This window comes from Anoplophora glabripennis, unplaced genomic scaffold, assembly GCF_000390285.2.
Source record: "Anoplophora glabripennis isolate ALB-LARVAE unplaced genomic scaffold, Agla_2.0 scaffold542, whole genome shotgun sequence".
Lineage (NCBI taxonomy): Eukaryota > Metazoa > Arthropoda > Insecta > Coleoptera > Cerambycidae > Anoplophora > Anoplophora glabripennis.
Window position 1 is genome coordinate 165,643 of NW_019416642.1, and position 18,621 is coordinate 184,263.

Here is an 18,621-nt window from a genome sequence, read left to right on the forward strand (position 1 = left end):
CCACAAGATTTTACCAAGATACTTACTACGATAATAGTGACTGTAGTGAGTATTTGTTGTACTTGAGTACTAGTGATAATGATTGTCTAAAATTGAAAAAAAATTTTGTGTAAAAACTATGAATGCTACAAGATTTTACCAAGAGCACGAACATCTTGAAAAAGGACTGATGCATCAATAAAAATAAAATGAATTAATTCCAGCGACCAAATAAAAAGTTCTGGTAATTCTTGCACCATGACACTCAAGAGTTTACCACTAGCCCAAGGCGGATGGACGCGGTTGCTTCATCAAAACATGAGTCTTACTTAGGAACAAGTCCACAGCAAGTTTCATTAAAATCCATCGTAACATTCTCCAGATATTACAAAAAACATATTTTTTTACAAGAACTTTGACAGTCGATAGCAGAGGAACCAGACATTTTTTCTTTATGGAAGTTTGGTCAAATCGTCTTCTTTTGAGCCAAAGAATGTAGCAGTACCTTTTTGATCATGTGCTTATGGGACACCCTGTAGTACCAAAAACTGTAGTAATCACAAGTTTTTATGCCTTTATTACATTTTATAGTCTATTGTAGTTCTATTACACATTGAGACGTTTTAAGTGTTATGTGTGATATTTGTCTTGGTTGTGAATAATTTTATCTGAGATAAATTACAGGAAAACATAATATGTGATATAAAACGATACCGCAGACAAAATTTATGCACGATCTTGCAATCTATATCAAAAATCGCTCAGTTTAGGTAAATAATGAGCTATTAAATAAGTGGTTAATATTTTGGGACTTATTTGGAACATTTCATACAGTTTTTATAGAGTTCAACTTTAATATTCCTTTTTTCCTGCCTTAAATCCGTTCCTACACAACCTCGATATTACCCTCAAAGTCTTTGTTGCGACGAAAATAATTCTGCATATGTTCCAGGCAATATCTATTTTTATGACCGATTTTTTTTGGTTTCCCTTATGATGGGACGTCAGAACTTGATGGATTTAACTCATCATCCTGCTGGAATGGGATCGACTCGAGGAATACGATATGATGGATTCCGAAATATTTTTCGGCTGGAGATATTTTCGGATGTGACCCAGATTTTTACAAGCGCCGCCGTGCAGATTGCGTTCCAATTTATGAAGAGGGGCACATAAATTTTGGTGTTTAGCAAGACGAATGTGCCGGCAACCTAAATGTGCAGTCGGCAGTTAAAAAAAATGAAGACGAAACCGCAGAGAATAAAATGTATAGTCCATTCGCAATGGGCAACTTCTATGTTAACTGATATTTTTAGACACGTACACTACACAATAAAGCAAAATAGTAATTTACTATTGTCGTCATGGTCTCATTCATTGTTTGTCCCACGTTGAGATAGATGATTATATGACGTAGTTACGGGTTTTATCTTTGTTTGACTTTTTTATCAGTTAGTTCCCTATACAGTTTTTCTAATTTTCGAAAGACTGTGAAAGGCGACGAAGGTATTGAGAACCCACAGCAATTGTATTTTCAAATGTATCAATTAAGTTAAAGTGGCATTTTTGCGTGAAATTTGTAATATGAAATATGAATATACATCTTCCCATATCGTTTATTCTTAAAAATATATTTGTTTTAATTACACCTACCTACATAATGTCCGGAAACTGTGAGAAAAAAAGTCTAGCCCTAACTTATTCCTAACGTAGCCTTATTCTTTGCTTTATCAAGTTTAACATATAGATTCCAATGTATATACCTGTCCTAGTAGCCTAGTAATAGTAAATAGCACAACAGAACTTTGACGTTTCTAAATAACGGTTTGTCAAAATAATTGACATTTTGTACCTACCTATTCCATATAACCAAGAAAAACTAGTTATGATTTTAATTTATGGAGAGGGCCGTAAAAACGCTAAAGCTGCTAGGTGTTTATAACAACATCGTTTCCGCAGTGACAACTTCCTTCAGATAAAATTTTCGGAAAGTTAGCCAGGAATTTGGCGGCAGATGGAAGTTTTCAATAGAAAATAAGAGTTTTTAAACCCAGAAGGGCAAGAGATGAACAACATTCGATAAAGATGTTAAATGGCTTGCTAGATCTTCGGATCTCACTCCTATAGATTTCTTTCTTTGGCCTTACCTAAATGATATTGACGACCTTAAAAACAGAATAAGAGTAGAATGAAGAAACACTAGAATGTGTTTCTAGAGAGGGTTGATAAACAGAGCAATTCTTTGTTTGAAGCAAATGGAGGTCATTTGAAATAAGTATTGTTTTAAATTGTTATATTATTATCGTATTAAAAAGAAAATATGTTACTTTAAAAAACATAGTACCTAGCTTGTTTCCGCATCTGGCTATCATTTTTCAGAACAAAGCTACGAAAAGTAAGGTTAATCATATTTGCTGTTTTTCTAGCAATATTTCTAATGAAACTATAGATTTCCTTACATAGCTGAACGCAGAAAAAGAATATCTTCCAGAATTGATAAGAAAATATACAGTGCGTCATTTGAACAAAAACAGTTGACTATAGCAATTTTGACATATGCTACCATGAAGACGATCTAATGATGTCATTTGATAGAGTTTGAGCGGCGATTTAAAAATATATAGGGTTTGTTATAGCTATTTGTTAAAATAAAAGTGATACGAGGCCGCGAGTATCAAACTGAATCACCCAGTATATAATCATAATCATAAATCATGTCCACAAAAAAGTGTTTTTCTCTTAATTCGATAAAACTAGATAATATTAATCGTTTTCGAAAATAAAATTAATTCGGCCCTTAACAGCAATCACAATTTTGCTCTTTTCAATATAAATGAAGCAGGATTTCAAAAAATATATCTTTTTTTATTCGCATTATGTGTAAACATTGAAATTTGTCAAGTAATGATTTCTAATTAACCGATTCATTTATAAAAATTGTGGAATTTAAAAAATAGTAGTGATAATTCACCAGGATTTTGAAAACGGCCATAAAATATGAAATACTTTTTTCTTGGAAATGGCTATCGATTTAGAACAAGGATACCTCTTTTGTAAGGTTCTTTAATGCTCTCTTAACAAGAAGATTAATGTTTAACTTTTGAAAAACCAATAAGTACAATTTATGCACTTTAGAGCTTATTTGTGCCTTCAATTTGTTAGCAACAATAAGCCTACCAAATTTTATTATTGCAACTACAAAAAAGTTATGGCAAATTATTATCAATTAAAAAAAATACTTTAAGGTTATGCAACTACGTTGATTTGACTTCCCCAAACAGTGTCATACAAACTCATACCCTGGTTCTTATGGGTAGAATCACTATTATAATTTGAAGCTCATAGTTTGAAACTATTAATTTCTAAGCGACCTATATTTCTTTGTTATTTGTTTTCTTTTTTATTATAGGATAAAAATGGCAAATACCAAAATAAATAATATTGTGATGTCAAAGACATATAAAAAACATCGAAAAGCAACAGCTTTTCGATGAGATAAACCAAACTTTTGTTTTTCTTTTGTTTATTTGTCGCTTATTGGATTCCTCTCCTTTTTCTGCTTATATGTATATGTGCTTTGACAGTTTGTACAATGGTTTGGTTTATTTATTGACCCTCCACAATGGAGAAAGCCAAGATTGCCTTGGAATCAAAGAGAATTTGCAGATTTGTTTAATAAAGTTAACAGCAGGAAACTTACCTACGCGGTGGTTCCATGGCAATCTTGACTATATGCAGGAACCGTAAATAAATCAGGAAAGAGAGGGGAATTGAAAAAAAAAATATAGAAATATTGGGTGATGCATTAAAAAGTAAACAAAAGTATATCTTCGAAATGTAACAGTCAATTTTTCCTTTAGGGGTGTGGAATGTTATGTGAATGACCCTGTACATGCTTCGTCTTTTTTCGCTCATTTATCGGCTTAAGTTTTGGCACTAATGAGGCGACATATCGAAAAGGAAAGCTGACAAACAGCACCCATGTTAACTTTGCGATTCAGCGTTATTTTTATGTGTGTAAACGGATCCGTGCGTAATCCATTGAAAATTCGGGCATAAATAATAATTTGACGTACTTTCCTAGAAAAACCCGATGCGAAGTAAGCGGCGTTCTAAAATTAGCCGCTTTTGACGGAAAGCTAGTACTACTAGTAACCTATTGATTGAGAAAACCCTAATGTATGGCCGCAATGCGCGATTTGGTGGCGCGTCAGGAAACAAATCGAACAGCACTTTGCCAAATCTAGATACCTGCCAGCGAGCACATGACTCATTCAGCTGTTTGCCAAGGAATGCTGGATTATATTTTTTAAATGCTCTGACTGTTTACACGGCCGGTCCGATGCTTATCTGCCAGTTTTTTATTTTAATAAATAGAATTTGGATTCCGTTTCTTGGCAAAGCGTTTCATGTTTTTGTCATACATAATAGCTTTATACAATGAATTGTGTGCTTGAAAGTTTCATTATCAGTTTACTTGGTGCTAATTTGAAATTAAAAGCAAAACAAACTAAATGTTTCTTCATGTTATTACAACAATTGACAGTACAACAAATGAAGTACGTAATAATGATTTAAAGTAATTGTGTAAAGTGTGTCAGTACATTTTACACAACGTTTTCTGAGAGTTCGAGTTTGAAGTTACATTCGAGACCAAATAGAAAAATCAAGAGGATTGAAGTCCGGACTTCTGGGTGGCCAAGCAGAAATGCTTCCACGGCTTGAAGAAGTTCCACTTTATTTAAGAAGAGACATGTAGTTCATGCACGACGTAGCTACACCGCAATTTTCTCGGCCAGTGTGTGCATATTTAGATGCAGTTTTTCCAGACCGCTGAATTGAATGTGGAAACATTTTTGCTTGGCCACCCAGAAGTCCGGACTTCAATCCTCTTAATTTTTCTATTTGGTCTCGAATGAAAGTTTACAAAGAATCTATCGGTTCGCTTGAAGAGTCATGGCAAAGAATACAACCGAAGTCAGACGCAATCTATCATATTATGTCGTTTCAAACTCGAAGATTTCTCAGAAAACGTTGTGTAAAGTGTATCAGTGTCAACGGTAGATTCTTCGAACAATTACTTTAAATCATTATTACGTATTTCATTTGTTTTATTGTTAATTGTTGTAATAACATGTAGAAACACTTGGTTAGTTTCGCTATTAATTTTTCGTATTATCAAACCATAGTTTAAATAAATCAAGAAAGAGAGAGGAATCGAGAAAAAAGATAGAAATACTGGGTGATCCATTAAAACGTAGATAAAACTATATCTTCGAAATGTAACAGTCAAGTTTTCCTTTATATGCCCCCTTTAGGGGTGTGGAATGTTATGTAAATGACCCTGTACATGTTTCTTCTTTTTTCGCTCATTTATTCGATTTTTCTCAAAAACGGATCGAGATACCGAAATGAACAAGAATACATAATTAATGGGAAAATGATGCTCTTTCAGGTTTTGAATCAAGTTTCATGTTAGACATACAGGGTAAACAATTGTTAACTAAATTTTCAGTAAAATTGGTCGTAAGTGGCGCCCTCTATGAGCTACGCTGAAATTCTAACACACATTTTATTCGTTGCCTAAAAAAAGATCCTAACCTACATATTTTCAGAATAACCGCACGATTTAAAATTTTAACTTTCAACACCCTGAATTTCAGAAACTATCAACTTTCGGATAAGGCATGTTTGCGTCAACGGTCACCATTTCACGTTGCAGCTTTCGATTTTCCCATTGATAATGAATCACCCTGTATATAGAAGATTAAGAGATTGGTGAAAAGTTGATTGTTGACATCTTGAAACATTTATGCAGTTTGATAAGTACTCGAAAAGGTCTATATAATTCAAAGATAAAAAAATTGGACGTACCAGTAAATCTCAAGAAAGCAATATCTCTTTGATAATGCAGCACTATTAACAGTTTTTTATTTTCTATAAATAGAATGGAAAATTATTATGATTACATATTTGTTTAGGTATCGATTTGTTCTGAAAAGATGTTTACAAGTTGTTAAAAGTAGTTATAGCTTTAGTTATTTAATAAAAAAAATGAAGTATAATTATTTTTTATTGGAAAACTATGGAAATACACTTAAGTTCTACATATGGAAGTTTCTACATTGATATAGCTTTTAAAAAATTAAGTTTTGTTTCGATTTTTTCAGAAATAAAAAGACAAATAGTATAGCATATAACAGTTTTTTGTAGAGCATCAGAAAATGGGACATACATTATACTATGGTCATGCCAAAACGTTTCCCTAATTTTTGAGAAAATTAAAAAAAATTACTCCTACTTAAAAGATGCTGTAACTTTATAAGAGGGGCTTACAATTAGACAGTACCTAACCCTAAAATTGAACAATAATTTCACCGTTTCAACTTTTCGAACTATTCCTCATATATTCAAGCAAAACATTAAAATTTTGAACTTTTTTCATAATAAAGCTACAGATTCAAAATGACGTACTAATACTAAATAAAATACATTAATTTCTGTACCTTAAAATTGATCAAAGATCAATTCCTTCTTCACAACCTTTGTAGCTGACTTCACACTTTCGCGTGACACTTGTCTGACAGTTTTTTTAGTACTGAATACCGAATAACCTTGAACGAAATACGACAGATAACAGTCTCATGATATTTTATTGACATTGTAGATAGAGATAACGGTTGACGTCACTAAATTACCATTAGACAACAAATACTTGCTATTGTATCCCTTACCGTTGAAATTCTCCCTCAAAATTAGTACCTCCCAAATTCAGAATCGAAAAAAGTGGACACCAGGGCACTACTAATAATACTTTAACACTTATACTTTGTAGATACTTTATTGGCTAAATTGACAATGGCAACTTGGGGATATTTATAAATACTGGTTTGTGTGTCACAATGTTATCTTCGCTATGTAAAAGATCAACTAAAATCAACGCATAGCGAAGCAGCTATATATACCGCACTCAACTTGTTTTCTAGATAATCTCTTTGGAAAGATCTGGACAAAATTTGAATTAAATAACATGTACGGGGTGCCCAAGAAATGACTTCAAAATCAGAAATAGTTACAACCAATTATAATGACACCACGACTACCTAAATTAATAATTTTTCCTAAAAATTTCTCACAACAGATTTCTCCGGTATTTTCAGACTCGAATATTTTAATATTGTTTATTTTTTCTTAATTATAGATCATAAACAACTTCCATAATGAAATATTTATGAAATCTTTGCAGATAAATATCTTCTTTAATGTGTTCATATTGCTTGCCAGTAAAAGTAAGTAAATAAAATATTTTAAACTATTTACAACTGCATTATAGGTACCTAATATAGCGATCAATTTTTTACATACCTATACCTCCATATCGATAGTTTGCATGTTCATTAGAATGCTCATTATATTGCGTTGTTGGTCAATTTGCAAAAAGAACAAAACAATTTATTTAATAATCTTTATTTACCTTCTAGTGTGCGATATATGCCAAATACAAATATAACGACTGTATACAGGGTGGTCCGAATTTTATGCAGGAAACTTCGAGGGTAGATAGATCTCTTTAAAATAATATGTGTTTGCCTTATAAACATAGGTCTGGAACGGCACCGTTTGAGATACAGGGTGTTGAAGTTGTCAAAAAAAAATTGATTTTTTGTTTATATCCGGAATCTATTAACCGATCTCAATAAAATTTGGTACATATAATGTATGACAGTAGGCCTTATATTCCCTGAAATATGAGCTTTAAAGGTTCAACCAGTGGTGTACAACTGGACAGGGGTCACCTCCTTCTTTACAAAAAAACCTACGCCACTGCATTTTTTACATGTCATTGTAAATGATTTATAATTTAATGCAAAAAATACGTAAAAAGGTGACTAATTTTTTCCCTAAAAATCGCCGTTCTCAAGTTATTCATACCAATACAATCCCCTTGCGGCAGACACTTCTAACGATAATATTACAAGAATATTTGTTTATGTTTAGAAGTAAGTGCAATTTGTAAGCACATCACCAAAATTATTTACACTCCTTTCTACACCATCTGTGAGGTAGTGTGCGATATAAAAAAAATATATATTTTTTAAAACCTCAACACCCTGTATCTCTAAAACGGAGCCGTTCCAGACCTATGCTTATAAGGTAAACACATATTATTTTAAAGAGATCTATCTACCCTCGAAGTTTCCTGCATAAAATTCGGACCACCCTGTATAACGCTGATAAAAAGTTTTAGGTTTTAAAACATCCAAGATTTGATCTTGGGGATTTAACTTTTATTATATAATGTAATATTAATCTTCCGCCCCTTGTTCCGCACAAGTCATCAACTGTTGACTAATTCCTGTAATTAGGGTGAGAAGTACAGTGTTAATATATTTTTGTTACTATTATTTTTTAGATAAATATTTTCCAAAGGAACATTCTAATGATACTCACGATTAAAGAGCTGTTTATTTTTTTTGTTGCGTAGTAATCGGCTGTTGTTTTATCAAAATTATGATAAGAATTATCTTTGAGACGCTGAAAATAAACCGGCAATTTTAAATTACCGATGTTGCCGTAAATCCAGATAATGCTAAATGTTGCCGATTAGATAACATGTGCTCTTAAAAGTCTTTTTAGACAAGTTGGAAGCAAGAAAATATACTTGAAATATTTCAAGTGGCTTTAGATTCATATTCTTTATTTTTTTCTTAATTATAAATCACAAACAACTTCCAAAATGAAAGATTTATGAAAAATTTGCAGAGAAATATATATTTTTTTTAATGTGTGCATATTATTTGCTAGTAAAAGGAAGTAAATAAAATATTTTGCATTTACAACTTCTTTATAGGTAATATGGCGATCGCGACTAATTATTTTTTACATACCCTCCATATCTATAGTTTGCATGTTCATTAGAACGCTCATTATATTGCGCTGTTAGTCAATTTGCAAAAAGAACAAAACAATGTATTTGATAATCTTTATTTACGTTCTAGTGTGCGATATATGTCAAATACAAATATAACGACTGTATATAACGCCGATAAAAAGTTCAGGTTCTAAACCTCCCAAGATTTGATCTTGAGGCTTAACAATGATTTAACTTTTATTATATAATATAATATTAATCTGCCGCTCCTTCTTCCGCACAAGTCATCAACTTGTTGACTAGTTCCTGTAGTTAGAGTGAGAAGTATAGTTTTTAAATAAAATATTTTCCAAATGGTACTTACGATTAAACAGCTGTTTATTTTTTTTGTTGCGTAATAATCGGTTGTTGCTATAGGTATCAAAATTCTGATAAGAATTATCTTTGAGAGACGCAGAAAATATTCCGGCAATTTAAATTATCGACGTTGCCGTAAATCCAGATAATGCTAAATGTTGTCGATTAGATATGTGCTCTTAAAAGTCTCTTTAGACAAGTTGGAAGCAAGAAAATATACTTAAAATTTTTCAAGTAACTGTAGTTCAATATTTCTTCTCTATCTATCTCTTCTCCAGGTCTCTGCAACAGCCCTTGCGAAGCCTCTTTCGTTCATAATGCAAACTTCTTTAAGAACAGCCCAACCTCCTAAAATATGGCTTACTACATCAGTAATACCCATGTCTGAAAAAGGCGAAGAACTGGATGCAAATAATTACAGACCAATAAGTTTAACATCTATCTGTGTAAAAACTCTGGATACACAGCATGTTTTCCTTCCAGGCCGTTGTACCTTCACGAACCTTTTATCGTCTGTGAACTCGTGGACACTATAGATAGATAAGGGATTTCCAGTCGACCTTCTGTATTTTGATTTTGCCAAGGCGTTTGATAGAGTCCCGAAAAACAGGCTATTGTACAAATTAGAACATAATGGAATACGGGACCCATTACTTGCCTGGATAGACAGTTTCCTCACAAATCGAACGTTTTCAGTAGTAGTTGGCTAATCGCAAAGTAGTTCTTTCTGGGGTACCACAAGGTTCTGTTCTGGGACCAGTCCTATTTTTGGTATATGCAGCAGACCTCTCGCTAAAGCTCAAATCGCAGCATGCACTGTATGCCGATGATACTAAGATTTTTGGAAATGCACTGCAAGATCATCAGACTCTACAAGATGATATTATTTCCATCGAGCACTGGTGCTATGATTGGCTCATCCCACTGAATTTAAATAAGTGTTATACATATTGGTACAAATAATCCCAAGTCAACATACTTCCGGTCAAGGTCAACTGTCGAAAACCAGAATGATTTGGGCGTAGTAATCAATTCCAGTCTCACTTGGTCTGAACTTATTTCCACCGTTGTGAAAAAAGCCAACCTCGTGTCTTATCTTTTAAATAAGTGTTTCCAGAGTTCAAACGATCAGATCTTCTCAAAATTATATAAGTCATCTGGAATACTGTGTGAACATATGGTCCCCTTACCTGGTAAAAGATATCAATCTGATAGGGAGCGTGCAGAGAAGATTCACAAAATGGATACCCAAATTTAGATCACTTCCATATCATCACCGTTTGGATAATTTGAAAATTACTTGTACTATTGTGAAACGTCTACGTGGTGATCTTATCCAAGTGTACAAGATTCTAAAAAATCATTACAGCTTAACTTTTGTAGACTTATTTAGGTTAAATTTGGATGAACGTTAAAGTGGTCATCAGTTTAAATTGTCTGGAGAAAACATCTTTGCGTCAAAATTTCTTCCCAAATAGAGTGTTCTACCATTGGAATAGCCTATCTTCATCTGTTGTTACTACCCACATCGGTCAACTCTTTCAAGGACAGATTGGATGCATGGATGTCATCAGAATTTTTACAGTGAGTGCGCGCCTAGTGTATTTTCGTGTTCGGTTTATAGCCTGTTCCGCTAGTTAGCTGTGATTTGTATTGTTATTTTGGTATTCTGTTCACATACTTATTTGTTCTTTTTCTTTTATGTTAGCTATTTATTTTACTACTTTAAAAGCTGTCACTGTCATTTTGTACATTTTATTGGGCTTTGCCTCTGTCCTTGCTATTATGTAATAATAATAATAACAATAATAAAAAAGGATGTCGTCCAAGTGAAGTGAGCAAGTGGCATACTCTGGGCGCGCTGTTGCAATTATTATAATTGCACTTATATAGTAATGAATAATTTCCAATTTGCTACAACTGATAATCCGCACTCTGGTGACGTAGATATCAGTAAAACTAAAAGGTTCATGGAAGTAATGGTTAAGATATTACATTACAAAACGTGTGGAGCTTAATCTCATTGAACACATCAAACACTGAAATATTTTGCAATTAAATGTTTCTAGTTAATCAAGTAAATTATCTCTTTTTTCCTTTTAAATAACGTACACAGCGGGACAATAGCTTATTACATCAGATTACCAACCGGGATCGATAAAGTTTCCATAGGAATCATTGTCTTCGCTGAACGTAACAACCAACGGGGAAAGTTCGACTAGACCTTGACACTACACATACAATTCTATTAAAAATCTATAATCAATACACCTGAATTATGTACATAATGGAATTACAGGCCGCAAGCGTCAATTATTAAGTAGACGGCAAGTAAGTGACACATATATACAGGGTGAGCCTATTACACTGTTTTATATCATACAGAATGAATTGATGAATGATAAATGAATTAAACTAAACTGAAAAAAATTATTTGTGTGCTTATTGTAGAAGCCAAATTTATGAAAATAACAAATACCGCAGATTAATCGCTAAAAAACTGAGATATTTTGATTCTTAATGGGCAACAGTGTACACAAAATATTAAATTATACCGATATAAAAATCCATCTTATAAAAACATATTTTTTAATTAAAAATTTAACGCAACGGAAAGGTTTTTACGATAATTACTTTATAAATCTTCGATTTTTTGTTTGCAACGCTCAAGCTTTTAATAGAGAAGGGATTTTGGACATTATGGAGTTCTTGTTTTCGCCTAGCTGTTATGTCACGATCAAAATTCGTAATTAGAGGCTCAAAAGAAACTCTTAACGTTCTTTTTTCTGTTATTCACAATGTCGATGGCAAGTGTAAGTGTAATGACCTCTCTTCTTTGGCGGGCAAATATCAATTTCGTTCCGCCTCCAGAAATAACAAAGTAAATGAAAAAAGGAAGGTTTTTAAACGGCGTATAGTCTGGAGTCCTAGAGAACCTAAATTAAATAGGAATTGTGAGTAAATATTTCGAATTCTATTATTTTCTGTATGCTTACGGAAGCAGCTCAAAATGTAAATAAATAAAATTGAAAACATTTAGAGGTCTAAACAATTTAGAAGATTTATGAGAAAATTTAAGTAAATTATGAGAGATTTTACGAAGAAATTCAAGATAATTTGAAGATAATACAATACAAAATTTATTTTTAGGGTTCAAGTAAAAGGGACTGTTTGTAATTTCTAACTCAAACAAGACTAATATACCTCAAATAGCCATTTAAGCTATTACAAAAATACTACCTTACAAATCCAAGAAAATCGTAAGGAAAGGGATCTTTGAATGAAGTTCAGAGAACAGAGATTCTGAAGGAATTCAAGGGCACCATGGAAATTCGGAGTAGATCTGAGAGGCTAGCTTATTATCAAAAAAATTGACTAAACTCTCCAAGGAAACAAAACAGCCTCCAGCCTCTACAGTTACTAAATCCTGAATAATAAAACGATTGAGCTAGTTAGTCTTTGTATAAAACTTTATTATCCGTGAGTCAAATGATTACTTTTATCTTCTTTGTTCTGTATTACCGTACTCAGTGAATCACTTAAAAGAATTTTATTGCAAGGCTATTTGGAATTAAAAAATAAAATATAAAAAAAATCATTAATATTTTACTATACCATTGTAAATAACAATAAACCAGACAACTGCTCTTCTAAGCATTTCTTGTAATTTGAACCGCCCTAATTTGACCCCGTAGCACGCTTATGAACAGCTGGCAAAAAGGCCATTCGGACTCCTATCTTCGCTTCTGATGGCACCAATTCAACCTCGCTCTATTACATCAAACTAAAATGGCACAACTTCCTCCAATTATGCAGTTGTCGATGTCGAGTTGAGCATTTAATTGGGCTGTTTCTGGTTTATGCATTGCGAATTTTAGCGTTAAATTGGTGTATGGGGTCTTATATCAACCATTTAATTTGTGTGCGTTCACAATTTTGATATCGACAGTTTTAAGGGCATACAAACGAAGTTAAAAATTTTCAAGAAATCATTCTACACTTCTAGATGGGCATCAGTGATTGAAATATGGTGCAATAGAAATAACACGATCACGTTAACTTTGAAACAATGTGGATGTCAGAATAATCATCATGCTACGCAAGTCTAATAAAATAAGTGTTTTATCATGTACTATCTCTTTTCAGATTAATAACGTGAAATTAAATACACGCTGCTTAGTCATTTGATGAGTGGTACAGAATTCACCAAAAATATTCTGAATATCATGCTTTCATCTGAAAATGAGTGTATGAGTTGAGGATTTGTATAGTCTTTCCGATATCAATTGAAGAACCGGTCGCTGACGCAGCAACTCGGCATTGAAATATTTGAAAAACTTGTTCCCTTATTTATTTAGCCATACCCATATACAGATCTGGTCGAACTAAACGTGGTGGTGGTAGAAATGTATAAGTCCAGTTGAAGAATGCGAGCGCGGGCAAAGGAAAACAAACACTGCTGCATGGGCCACTGGGCAATAAATCTCAACTGTTGACAAGTGGTTGACAAATTGCCCAGCAGTGCAATGCAGCAATGCGAAATTTGGTGTGATTCACGTAATTTTAATTTATTATAGATATCTTCTATTAATCATTCATATTAACAATTGCGAAAGGGAGAAATAAGAGGGATATTTTGTTTACTAATATTATTACAACATGGCAATTTGGAGACCTTTTGCAACGGAACAAAACGAAATTTACCATCAATATAATAAAATTGTTTGAGAACATATAAATAATTCAAATATGTTGTTAGCCAAATGAACATATAATAGAAATTTTCTACACATTATACAGTGTAGGAAAGTACCGATGGTCTATCAGAAGTTACGTGAGAGCGATAAAGTAAGCCATAGAATTCCATGTGATAGACAAGGATGGCTAATATGAAGGCGTCTAATAGTCATCGCCCATTTCGCCCTTCCACAAATAAGATCCACTTCTTATTTGTGGAAGGGCGAAATGGGCGTTGACTATTAGACGCCTTCATTATAGCCATCCTTGTCTATCACATGGATTTCTATGGCTTACTTTATCGCTCTCACGTAACTTCTGATAGACCATCGGTACTTTCCTACACTGTATATAAGTTATTATAATTTTTTACCTTTAACAGAAAAGTTTTTTAGAGACGCCTATGAAAGTCATTAAATTTTATTGCTAGGCGCTTTTTATATGTTCAACTGATTTCGGAAAGACCATACCTGTCGGTTCTTCCACTCAAAAGAGCGAAAATCGATAATCCACATTTTCAGGTGTAGCAACTGTCTGGCTTTGAAATAGTGAGGGGTCTATTCTTATACATCTAGGTTAATGGTGTTGTAGTAAGAACTATTATAATCTGTTTTTTTATGGTTCTGTCATGTCCAAACTTGTAGTAATTACTAATTACTATTCACCTATAATATTAATTTTTGAACCAACTGCACTGAACTACACTCTTCATAATCTTCTTACTAAGAGTACAGTTAAAATGTATCTGGTCAAGGCTTTTTCACTGTTTCTGTTCAACAACATCATAATTATTAGAGTCGCAAATCGACTGCAGTTCTGGCCAATAAGAGAGTATAAGAAATGTCGTGAATCAGTTATTTATTTCTGATAATACCTGATACAACTTACAAATTGTGTACGTAAACACTTTACTATTTCTAAAGCACAATCTATTTATGTTTGAGTGTGCGATATATTTCAAATAGCAGAACTTGATAACACGCTGTTATATCTATTTAATCTATAGTGTTCGACACTGACAGAAAGAATGTGTAAACTTACACAGTGTATGCTAACCGCAATAATATTACCTATAGATAACAGTGGACTAATCCTTTGTGGAACAAAAACAATTTCAAGGGGTTTAAATGTATAATAAAGGTTATAAGTGGGTATGATTCGTTACCTGTTTATTCTATCCCTCGCAATATTTTCATTTCATTCCCCTTTTTTTTTGCTGAAGTTGGTTAATTCAATTATGTATTTGTTTACACTTCATTAAATTCTACCCAGCCATAGTGTTACAGAAATTTCAATTAGTTTTACGAGCGTGTGTCAAGGTTACTAACTGATGACCATGCATGTAAAGTTTACATAAATTTTTTAACAATAGGAGTTAACCGCAGTCGTAAATACCGATAAAAATTTCGGCTGTAGGTATTGGTACAAATTGTACGTAAAACGTTTCTACCTCAGCAATTCTTTTAATTCCTGTTTGCTAAGGTACATCGTAATGATGAATTAAACAAACTTTTCTGCGAATCATTGAAAAAAATACACAAACAATTAATTGTTCTTATGTAATCCACTAGTTCCTGGTCGTTTACTTTTAACAGAATCGTGTTTATAATCGTAAAATCGTATTTGTTATTAGCGTTCCCTTTTGTTTGTCGTCAGTTCTGCGATGAGTTTAAACATATGACGCAACTGCAGTAATTCCCCTTTCAGAGTAATTCCCAAATTGGTTGCATTGCTATTGGAATCAATCGAAATATTATTTCAGCACTAGTCTTCGGGGGTTCTTGCTAAACCTTGACAAAACTTCTTTTTCAAATTTATTTTTTGCTTCCAAAATGGCCTTTCTATGCACACTCATCATACAAAGACCGACAAGGGATTTTCTGTCATTGTCGACCGTAACCAAGTTTTTACTCTAAGGTGCCAAAGAACCTTTCAACAGATTGATAGTATGTACCAGGTTCGGTCGCTGACGCAGCAACTCGGCATTGAAATATTTGAAAAACTTGTTCCCATAATTATTTAGCCATACCCATATATAGGTCTGGTCGAACTAAACGTGGAGGCGTTAGAAATGTATACGCTCAGTTGAAGAATACGAGCGCGGGCAAAGGCAAACGATCACAGTTGCATTAGGCTACTGGGCAATAAATCACGGCAGATGACAAGTGGTTGATAAATTGCCCAGCAGTGCAGTGCAGCAATGCAGAATTTGGTGCGATTCAGGTAATTTTAATTTATTATAGATACCTTCTATCAATCATTCATATTACAATTGCGAAAGGGAGAAATAAGATGAATATTTTGTTTACTAATATACATGGCATTTTGGAGACCTTTTGAAACGGAACAAAACGAAATTTACCATCAATATAATAAAATTGTTTGAGGACATAAATAATTAAAATATGTTGTTGGCCAAATGAACATATAATGGAAATTTTCTCCATATTATATACAAATTATTATAATTTTTTACCTTTAGCAGAATTTTTTTTTATGGACGTCTATGAAACTCATTAAATTTTATTACCAGACGTTTTTTGCATATTCAACTGACTTCGGAAAGACTATAGGTACACGTGCAATTGCGTTTCTTCAACTAATGCAGTTAGTTCTATTTCCTTTAGTTCAGCCTTTGAAAAATACAAAGTAATTTATATTTGTCGGGGGATGTGACCAATAAAGCACATACTTAAAATTACCATGTTTCCCAACTGAATAAATTAAAATTATTTTTTATTTTTTAAAGATATTCGTCAGTTGGAGGTTTTTAAATAATTCATTTTTACCGGCTCGACAATTTTTTTTAATAAATGATATTGGTAGCCTTATTTTTATTCAGTTTGTTGTCAATAGTGGGAAAATTAGAGGCCAAATTTCAAGAAAAACACCAAATTTTTTCACAATTGTCGACGTTTCGTCACTTATCGTGACATCCTCAGGACACTATAAAATTTAATAATTTCAAAATTACATCACAATTTATAAATAACGTTAAGTTTGTTATTTATAAATTGTGATGTAATTTTGAAATTATTAAATTTTATAGTGTCCTGAGGATCTCACGACAAGTGACGAAACGTCGACAATTGAGAAAATTTGGTGTTTTTCTTGAAATTTGGCCTCTAATTTTCCCACTATTGACAACAAACTGAATTTTTTAAATATTTTTGTTTATTAATGGACCAGGGGGAAGCGCCCAAGTTTGCCCCACCGTAGCTACGCCTATGCTTCAGATTCGATCATAAAATTCCCATGTCCTGATTAAGAAAATATATATTGTTCTTTTAGGAAGTAAATTTATGCCTTGAACAAATATATGAGGTCCTGTCAACTTGAACGGAGTTTTGTGTTGTGTAAGGCACACGATAAAAACATGGAAATACACCGAACCGAACCGAGATGCTGCAACATTAAGGCTACGTTGTCGAAATACCTACAAATACGTGCCGTTATCCACGAGGTTTTACAGAAAAACACCGTCCAGGCCAACTTTTCCTCTTGGAGTACACTTAAATCATAGGAAGCCGTGTAAACAAAACATTGGCAACAATCCGGATAAGATATACGTCGCGTTTTAGTCTTTCGGACTTCATTATTCGCCTGGATACTTTCGAATAAACAGAATTAAAAATAGACGGCTGTGACGAGCGAAAGATGAGTCGCTCGGGCTAAATTGAGGTTATGAAATTTCAGTGGGCGGACCAAATTATTATGCACGCCAGAATCTCAACGGACGATTAGTAAACCATACTTAAGTTGTGATTTAATTATCCTCAGAAGGCCTTTGGCGGAATTTTAGTATTCAAATAAATCGTTAAAGTGTAGTTACGTGCAGACCAATGCGAATTAAAGTGCAGTAAACAAATTTTCCAATTCACCCGAGGCTTTCCTAAAAAAAGGTCTAATTTACCAGCGTCTGTGATGGTAGGGAATTCCCCATACTCTCCGTAATATTCGCACGATTTCGCGGATGCCCTGAGGGAGGAAAGAAGTGACAAGTTAATCAAAATAAAAAAGAAACTTTCAGTCACGCCGAAATAGCTAGGAATCCTACCTCACACCAATTTAGTCCTATATTGAGTTTTCTCCGCTCTTAAATCAACTTATTCGGCCCTTTTTGTCACGTATATTTTCTATTTATCTCACTTTATGGAAAAAATGCCACTCTAGACATTGTTCTTCGAAGAAAACCTCTCTCCAATTTATGAATATCATAAATTTTCACCCACAAAATGAGTAACATATATTAAATCTAGTCACTGCTAGCAATTGTCTTTCATTTATAAAACTGTCAGCTTAAGAGAATCCTCTCTTATAAATTTGTACCAGTTTATTTCTTATAAATCATCCTTAAACTACCAATGTAAATAAAATAAATAATGAATTAGTTAATTTATACAAACATATATAGGTAAGTCTGAATATTACTAAGTTTCTATTTGTCTACTGTTAAGAATGCAACTTCAGTCTCTCGATAGGTTTTAATTTTTATGTTTTCCTTGTGGTTTCCACATAAAATATTTTTATTATTCTATAGTATATTCCTAGAAAACCACAAACGATAAAAACGTAAAAGCCCGTCTTAGTATTGCATTTAAATATAAGGTAAATATTATACAAAAATATACTCGTAAATGGTTAGAAAGAAAAGGTTTAAATAATCGTCGATGTTT

General features: G+C 33.0%; 1 protein-coding gene across 6 annotated transcripts in view; it reads right to left on the reverse strand.

Annotated features, from left to right (window-relative positions):
• LOC108913097 (protein Tob1) overlaps positions 1–18,621 on the reverse strand; it is a 67,349-nt gene that overhangs the window by 12,484 nt on the left and 36,244 nt on the right. Inside the window, exons 1-2 of one of the 6 annotated variants that reach the window (XM_018718569.2) lie at positions 6,714–6,901; positions 6,486–6,593 (exon numbers count right to left, since the gene is read on the reverse strand). The exons of 4 other annotated variants lie outside the window; for them this stretch is intronic. The gene's annotated coding sequence lies outside the window, so the exon portion shown is untranslated. Of the gene's footprint in view, positions 1–6,485; positions 6,594–6,713; positions 6,902–18,621 lie in introns of those variants that run through there. One more of the 6 variants, XM_018718570.2, reaches the window with a different exon arrangement.